The 9670-nt window shown below is 38.7% G+C and overlaps 1 pseudogene; it reads right to left on the minus strand.

Moving 5' to 3' along the window:
- Nucleotides 1-4858: 4858 nt before the first annotated feature.
- Nucleotides 4859-5745, minus strand: LOC117693309 (histone RNA hairpin-binding protein-like; annotated as a pseudogene).
- Nucleotides 5746-9670: the final 3925 nt, after the last annotated feature.

Below are 9670 nucleotides of genomic sequence, written 5' to 3' on the forward strand. Positions count from 1 at the left end.
TATATTTGCTTCCATGGCTACAGGTGTCTTTTATTGTGTTTTTACTTGGTGGCAGATGTCTTTGGGCTTCAATGTATATTAATGTCTATCAACTAAGTGGTCCATTGTTTATTTAACAGGGAAGAATTTGGAAGGGATGGAGAAAGGACAAGGAAGGTAAAAAGTGATGTAACATTTTAATTAAAGTGTAAAAAAATACAAAAACAAAGTAAAAAGCTGCCAGAAAAATAGGATACTAGGTAAGAGCACTGGTTGTTGTTCTAGATGACACAGTTTCTATTCACAGAAATGACCTGGTAGCCAATCATCTCCTGTAACCCCAGTCCAAAGGACCTGATGGACTTTGTAGATATTGTGCACAGACATGTGCACAAACACACATGTACATAAAATAAACACTTTAAAAAACATATACTTCTCTATAGTATTGTCCTACCTCTGGGTCCTGTAGTCAACTGTCTATTACAGTCACACACACAGCTTTTGCAGGAGGAGCATGGGCTTGGCCTTCAATCCAGAATAGGGGGAATAGTTTATTGTGTCCAGTGCTGGGAATAATCAGGGTAGACAATCAGTTTCTGTAGTCACCGTTACGAACAAGGAACTGAAAGAGCCTGGGAGTGGGGGTGGGGGGCATAATTTCCCAGCATGTATTAATTCCCTGTTACATGAATGAAGGGTGAGCAGATTGGTGGGTATACTATTTGGGGAGGTTTGCTTCATCCAATGAATATTGATTTCCAGCTACCTTTGGGGCACTCCTTTGAAGATGTGTCCAATGCATTTTCAAAGTTATGTCAACTCAGAAAGTTGAGATAAAGGCTATTGGCTGTAGCTGTATTTTTGGTTGCTTAAACATACGTTTTAATGCCATTCCTTCTGCCAGGAAATCACTGCTCTTATCTCTAATTTTATTTTCTAATGTTTTCTGGTCATTAAGAATTTTATTCCTGCATGATATATATTTCACCTTGTGGAGAGCAAAACTTCTGATTGTATAGATCTAGAAATGGCCAAAACTGAGATTCTCATAAACTCCTTTGTGATACTCACCCTCCACACAGACAGAATAGGAACTGTATCTGTCAAAATCATGCTTTCCCTGTCTTCACTATCTCACTTCTCTGATCATTATTGCTTCCTTTTGTGTTTCCATTTAGCAAAAATTGAATTAATGTTTTTAAATTGAAAATACATTCCTCACTCATGCAGTATATTCTGAACACTTCCCCTCACTCTACTCTTTCTAGGTCCACCCTACCTCCCTGCTTCCCTAGATCCTCTTCCCTTCCTCTGATTCCTCTAGGAGAGGACCGCCAAACAAGCTCATACTAAATACAATCCCAAGGCAAAAGGCCTCATATTGGGACTGGACAAGGAAACCCAGTAGGAAGAAAAGAGCTACACTGGCTCAAACTGTTAGAAGTCCCACAAAAATACCATTTTAACAGCTTTACCATGTCAGCAGAGGACATGGTCCAGACCCATGTGCAGGCTTAGATTTTTCAAAACCTACTTTATTTAACTTTACTCTCACTTCTAGCCCATGGACCAGAGATATTGGGGCATGAAAGTTAATAGGAAAGGGGGTTGTGGACTTGTATAGAACTAGTTCCTTAGGACTATCCCACTCTTTGTTGTCAAGACACCAGGAGTTCAGTCCAAGAGTAAAAGCAAATTAGTAGTGATTCCATGATCCAGCAGAAACAAGACTTTGCCAAGTCTGTGAAACTGGCCAGAATCAGCTGGTATTCTTAACGATGAGAAGTTTTTTGGCATGTTTCACTCTAGGAATTCAAAACCAGCTGAGACCATCAAAGACCAGTGAAGTGTTGCACCATGTAGCAATGCAAGAGTCTCCTCTCACTGTTTGTGGGGTTCTATTTACATTCTAAAATCACATGCCCTCTCAACAGTCTGTTTTCAGCAAAACATCTCCTGTTCTCTCAGGAGACAGCTTCCAGAGAACATCATGTGACACAACTTAGTTTTTAAAGGAGACAGAACTTCAACTTCACCCATGCATTTCCAAGGCTTGTTGTTTAATCTTTGGTTTCTGGCTATCCAGGTAGAGTAAGACATTCTCATGGTATGGTCTCAGGTCAAACCAAACATTCATTGGACATTCTCATATGTTCTGTGTCATCATGCTTCAGCATATCTTGTAGGTGGAGGGTTTTAAGTTTTAGCTGGGCTGGTCTCCAAGATTCTCTTTCCATAGCCTATAGAGCACCTTCTCACCACACAGAGAATAGAGCATAAGGGGGAAGGCTGCAAGCCTGTGTGCACCTGACCTCAGGGAACTGTGGGAATTGTTTCTGAGCAAATGGGCAGCACTTTCAGTTTTCAGAAAGGAAACTTTTGTCCCAGCAACAGCCTGATTTGCTTAGTGTTCCCCACATGCCCTCCTCAGCCAACAACTCAACTGAATGTCACTCCTACCTCTGGAAGTCTTACTTGTTTGTAAAGGATATCCACTTCAGACTTCATATCCTCCATCACCAGGAGTCCTCAGTAGGGTCACCTTCATAGATTCCAAGAAATTGCCACAGAACTGGGTTTACAAAATAGCCTCCAAGTTCTTCCTCATTTCAGCAGTCTCTCCCTCTCTCTGCGTTCCCCATTCTGACCCTTTCTGCTCCTGGGCACACCCACACCCCATCTACTCACAGAATCTATTCTATTTCCCCTTTCCAAGGGGATCCATGCTCTTCCCCCCTCTTTACCTAATATTGCTGTATCTGTGGGCTTTCAGATCAGTTATCATTTCCCTAATATCTAATATCCACTTATAAGTGAATACACATTATATTCATCTTTTGGAGTCAGCCTGTGTTACTTCATTCAGGATGAATTTTTCATTTTGCATGCATTTCCCTATAAATTTGAGCATTCTTTCTTTATCTTCTACATAGTCTGGAAAAGGGTTTTTCTATCTTTATGATTTTCTCGGAGAACCAATTCTTTCTTTTATTGATTCTTTGTATTCTCCTTGGTTTGTTTTATTGATTTCAACTTCAATTCAGCAATTTTGTGCTGCCTACTGCTTTGGGTGTGCTTATTACATTTTGATTTAGATTTTTTAGATATGCTGTTATTTGCTAGTATAAGAATATATATGTGTGTGTGTGTGTGTGTGTGTGTGTGTGTATACATATATACTTCTATGAGCCCACCACTTTCATTTTTTATACTATCCCATAAATTTGCACATTCTGTGTATTCCTTTTCATTGAATTCTAGAAAGTCTTTAATATATCTCTTTGTGTTGTGGAACATTTCTCATTCAGTAAATAGTTGTTCAGCTGTTAAGTTTGTAAGCTTTTTGTTGTTTGTGAGTTTTTTGATATCCAGCTTTAATCCATGATGGTCTGATAGGATGCAGTGGGTTATTTCAGCTTTTTTTTTTTTTGTATTGAGATTTAGTGTGTGCAAGTATGTGGTGAATTTTGGAGAAAGTTTCATGAACTGCTAACAACATGCTCTATCTATTCCTTTACATTTGGGCAAAATGTTCTGTAAATATTTCAATAGAAATAGATACTTTTGGTGTATAATGTCTGTTAGTTCCATTATTTCCCTCCCTGTTTAGTTTCTGTCTGGAGCACCTGTCCGTTGATGTAAGTGGGATATTGACGTCTGTGAGAATTAATGTGTGATATTAGCTTCAAACCTTTTTTCTTTTCTTTCTTTCTTTCTTTCTTTCTTTTTTTTTTTTTTTTTTTTTTTTTTTTTGGTTTTTTCAAGACAGGGTTTCTCTGTGTAGCCTTGGCTGTCCTGGAACTCACTCTGTAGACCAGGCTGGCCTCAAACTCAGAAATCATGCCTGCCTCTGCCTCCCAAGTGCTGGGATTAAAGGCGAGCGCCACCACCACCCGGCTCAAACCTTTTTTCATTTACTTCTGGCTTTAGGTCTCCATTGAGAAGCCAGGTGTGATTTGAATAGGCCTGCCTTCATAGGTTACTGGGTTTTTTCTCTTGTAGCTTTTAAATATTCTCGCTTTGTTCTCTTTGTTTGGTATTGATTGATTATTATGTGGTGAGGAAATTTTCCTTTCTGGTACAATCTCTTTGATGTGTTTATTCCTTCTTGTACCTTGATAAACATGTTCTTCTTTAGTTTAGGAAATTTTTCTTAGATAATTTTTGGAGGTTTTTTGTTTGTTTGTTTCAGTTAAAGCATCTTTATTTTGCAATTATCGTTCCATACAAAAGCAATAGAACTGCAAATATTGACAAGTTTACAATTGAATACATGAACAGAGTATCTGTACACATTATCATTTACAGCAATATTACATGGTAAGTTAACTGACCATTAAAAAAGACAAAGTTCTTCTTAAATCCCTCTCTTCTGCCTCAGCTCTCACAGAGCATGTGCTAAGATACTTACCTCACACTAATGCTATTTCAAGTTCCAAATTAAAACTATATAACTTACATAAAGCTCATTAATATAATAGCTTATCTTTGTTCAGAGCTCTGTATGAGGGAAAACTACATTCACATTGATAAAAGACCAGAAAATAAGTTTTTACAAATTGCAGCTGCCTGACTGGGAATTCTTTATCAGTTACCTGAAAGGCAGCTGATTCTAAATTGGTCCCATAAACACATGGTTAAAATCCACTGCCGACCCATTTGAAAAGGACCTCTTTAATGTATCGGCAACTGAAGTCTCAAGTGCTTGTGGAAAACCACAAGTCTAACTTGGGGGGCAGAAAGATAATAGGGTTAAGTTTTCACTGGATTCAGCTTTATTTCCAATTTAAAACATGCGTAACACATTCACCATACATAAAAATAAAGCAAGAAAAACAATATCATGAGAAAATAAACTCTTAACAGAAAACAAATACAAATGCATAGCAACTCAAGCCTTCCAGGCAGCCAGGCAGAGCCAAGTATTTCTCAGAGTAACCACCAGGTGGCAGTTAACTCACGGCAGAGAAGTCTTTCAAAGGTTGAGTCAAACAAGCTTCCCAATCAAACTCCTCCTCCAATTGGCAGTCCACACGTCTGACTTTGGTGGGTGTGCCAGCATACACATCAAAGTTATCCTGTGAACTTGTCTGAGGCTCGGAGCTGCTTTCTGTGAATTCTGTCTCCATTTCTCCAAGATCTACAGGTTGTATTTCTTGCATGCAAAGCCACCTTCCAGAGTTTAATCTGTCGGTCCCACGACTGCCGGCTATACTTCTTAAATTTGTTGGGGGTCCTGGGATGGATTTCAGGTCGTCGCAGGGGACCTGAAATTTGATGTATTTCAGGGAACCTCTTTAATGTATCGGTGATAGGCAATAGTGTTCTTTCCATAGTTGATCTGCTTCTGCGTTCTCATCAAGACACTTTCATCCGTCTTTCATCAGCAGGCACTGAAGACATAGACTCCTTTGAATCAGAACTTTCTGATGATGATTTCCTCTCTCTTCCAAAGTCATTTATGAGTAGCTTTCTTTTGTACCTTGCAATCTCTTTGTTAACTCTGGTCCTCTTTTCATCTTGTTCAACTGCACTTGCCTAGTCAGAACATCTAGAACGGGGCTTATGGCCTTAAGGAGTTGTAAAGTTTTCAGGTCGGTGGTCCGCAGTCTGGAGCTCACCTTCCTTGGAGTCCTCGGGCTTCCAGTCCCTTCCGTTCGCTTGGCGCTTCTGTCCGAGACTCCATCTCGCAGGGGACCACGGGCTCGCACTGCTATCGCGGTGACTCCCATGATGGGATGGGCTTCTAGGACTGCAGGCCATGGCGGCAGAGGTCCGAAGGGCAGCTCAGTGGCAAGACCTCACTCGGCGACAGCACTGACAAGGTCTTGATAATTTTTTGAAAATATTTTCTGTGCCTTTAAGTCTATGATTCCTTCTCTTTCTTCTATTCTTATTATTTTTAGGTATGGTCTTTTCTTTATTGGACTAGATGCCCCAGGGTAGGATGATACCCAAAGGAAAATCCCCTTTTTTGAGGAGAAGGGGAGGGGGCAATGGGTATACAAGTGGGACTGGGAACCCCAGAGGGAAGGGGCTGTGATCAGGATTTGAAGTGAATAAAAAAAAAATAACAATGGAGATGATATCATTTTTTCCAGTATGACATGTATTCATTATATTAATACTGCCAGTGACTTCAGAGTTACTGGATTTCAGGTGTGTGGCATTCTTCTTACCCGTTGTGTATATTTTTATTTTTTAAAATATGAATATGAGTCTTTTGCCTGTATGCACGCATGTGTACCACTTGTGGTTTGTCTGGTCCTCACCAAGTCAGAAGATTGCTTCAGAGACCCTGAACTTGAACTTATAAATAGGTGTGAGCCTCCCAGATAAGTCGTGGAAATTGAGTCTACCTATTTGTAAGACCAGTAAAGTTCTTCTTCACTGTGGCATCTTTTCTACCGTATGTTGTTTATGATCAACATTCAAATTGCTAATGTTTTCATCTGTTCATTTGCAACTGTTTTAACATGTATTCTCTTTTGGTAAGATCTTATTAATTTTGCAATTTAAACTGGGACACTTCAGGTTTGAAGATGAATACAGAACTGCAGCAAATGCATAACACTTTGTAGAAACTTCAGTGAAAGCCTCTGAGGTTTTTCTACGTTTTTTACTTGTTTTATTGATTTTTGAGGAAACTGGGTCTTAGTATGTACCTTTGGCTGTCCCAAAATTTCTTGCAGAGAGCAAGCTGGCTCCTGCTTAGTGAGATGCCCCTGCTTCTGCCTGTGGAGTTCATGAGCCAATATGCCCAGCTTGCCCATCTGTTTGTAATTAGTAATTATTCACATCATTTCTCTGACATACACTCACTACTGTTAATTGTTTGACTTGTCATTCTGTATGTCTGTTCATAAGAAGCATTTCTCTTCCAAGGCTATATCCTATTCAAACCACACAGAAATTGTAAGGGTCTGAAAATCGCTGAATGAATAACCAGACTTAGATAGTATGCAAAAACAAAGAGTATTTATTCTGCAGAAACAACCAGCAAGTGGGGTTCAACCATTCTCTAAAATGTTGATCCCAGGCAGTTATGCAGGGGTTCCTATAGGGAACTGGGATAACTGTCTAGAAGGATTAGGTAATCCCAAATTTCATTGGCAGGCACTAGGGGATCATACATGGTCACTGGTCTGCATTGCTATGTCCTGAACGTTCAACCATGCAATGAAATAGGGCTGACCAGCACAAATGGACAATTCTGAGATAAAATATGTCCCCATTTTTGTGCTTAGCCTCAAGCTGCTCCTTGGGAGGAGTTTTATGATCTTGTTCTGGATTTTATGTTCTGTTCCTAGAGCTGATGCATTATGACTTAGATTCTGGGACTTATAGTCTAGTCCTGAAGCTGGTGCCTTATGGCCTTTTTAAAAATCAGGACTGGTCCTTAAACACAGACAAATGTGGTTTATGTTACCCTTTCAAAATGACATGGGGGTGACCTTGTTCTCTTTTTTCATTGCTTTGTAATAGTATTGTAACATCAATGTCATGGATTGAGTGTGGGAAGCATCAGAATTATATGAATATATTGTCAATGAAATACACACCTTCCATGGTGGCAGTAACAACCTTCTTGTTGTACACATGTAAGGGATAACTTAGGATGCAGTGATGTATAATGATACACATATGAACTTCATTTAAGAGGAATGGCTCCTTCTGGATCCTTCCCAGAAGAATCTTTACAAACATGTGATACTGGAAACCTGTAGTAACCTGAAACTCTGTAAGACTGTTTTCCTTTACTTTTTCAAATAAGGGCATAGGCTTTTTTTTTTTTTTTTTTTTTTTGGTTATTGATGCTCTTATGTAATATTTATTGGGAAAACGAATGTGGTGAATAAATTAGGCATGGGTTTAACATTTGCTGAGATAGTAACATAAATTTTGCAAAATTTCTAGTACTTTTTCTCATACTATATTTTAGGCTACTAATTAGAAGACTACAATATTGAAGAATATTGTCAAAGTACTAGAAGATATGGCAGGTAACTTCATGTGAAAGCTTATACAAATATGCCTCTCAAGAAAATTTAATATGCTCTCAATATATTAAGAAAAAGCAACATTGTATATAATCATAACTAAATGTATTGATGATTATAAATTCTCACAAAACCATGTATCTCAATATCAGGTACCTGACTTGTGTTTGAAAGGCATTCTTCTAAGAAATAAGACAAGGAAACAATGCCATAAAAATCACCATTTTAATCATGACCCTATGAGAGTCATATTATAAAACTGTTAATATATTTTGTTGCATAATCACAGTTATTACAAATATCTTTCACATTGAATAGGTGACAAATATATATGCTCCCCAAAATAATCAGCAAATAATCCATAGCAATCCTGGTCTTATTTATATACTTGCAGTAACTTTATTGTGTTTAGTGAAAGGGATATTTTATAACAATCAAGAAGTTTGTCTCTGGGCAGTGGTGGCGCACGCCTTTAATCCCAGCACTTGGGAGGCAGAGGCAGGCGGATTTCTGAGTTCAAGACCAGCCTGGTCTACAGAGTGAGTTCCAGGACAGCCAGGACTACACAGAGAAACCCTGTCTCAAAAAAGAAAAAAAAAAAAAAAAGGTTTGTCGTGGAGAAATCTTAATCTCTAAGACATGAAGAATTTATGCACAAGTAAAACTTTTAGTGTGTCACCAATGTGTTAAAACCTTTGCATATTATAGTAGTCTTTGAGGACATGAGAGAGCTTATACTGAAGGGCTTGGTAGTCAACACACTTACATTCAGTTAAATAAGATTATTTATTCTAGAAGAAAAAAAACTGACAAGTATCATCAGTCTTTTCTAGCATTATCATGTTTGTTTTTATTTTGTGAACACCTAGAATTTCATATAGACAAAAGCCCTATGAATGTAAATGGTAATGTAATCCATTTAGACTTCACAGTTCTCAATTACATAAAATAACTTATCAACTAATATCTTTAGCTCTAGCTACAACTTCAAGTACTATATTGAATACATAGGGAGAGAATGGACAGCTATGTCTTGTTCCTGATTTTAGTGGGTGTGATGGTTTGTTTAAGCTCAGCTCAGGGAATAGCATCATTAGAAGTTGTGGCGCTGTTGATGTAGGTGTGGCCTTGTTGGGGTAGGTGTGTCACTGTGGGTGTGGGCCTTAAGACCCTCATCCTAACTGCCTGGATGTTAGTATTCTGCTAGCAGCCTTCAGATGAAGATGTAGAACTCCCAGCTTCTGCACCATGCCTACCTGGATGCTGCCATGTCCCTGCCTTGATGATAATGGACTGAACCTCTCAACCTGAGCCAGCCTCAATTAACTGATGTCCTTATAAAAGTTGCCTTGGCCATGGTGTCTGTTCATGGCAGTAAAACCCTAAGACAGTGGGATTGCTTCAAGTTTCTCCCCATTTAATTAGATGTTGGCTGTTGATTTGCTATATATTGCTTTTATTATGTTTAATATGTGCCTTGAATTCCTGATCTTTCCAAGACATTTAACATGAAGGGATGCTGTATTTTATCAAAGGCATTTTTTAGGATCTAATGAGATGATCATGTGATTTTTGTATTTGAGTTTGTTTTTATAGTGGATTGTGTGGATGGATTTTCATATATTGAACCATCCCTGCATCCCTGGGATGAAGCCTACTTCATCCCATTGTGAATGATGGGTTTGATG

This window comes from Arvicanthis niloticus, chromosome 1, assembly GCF_011762505.2.
Source record: "Arvicanthis niloticus isolate mArvNil1 chromosome 1, mArvNil1.pat.X, whole genome shotgun sequence".
NCBI lineage: Eukaryota > Metazoa > Chordata > Mammalia > Rodentia > Muridae > Arvicanthis > Arvicanthis niloticus.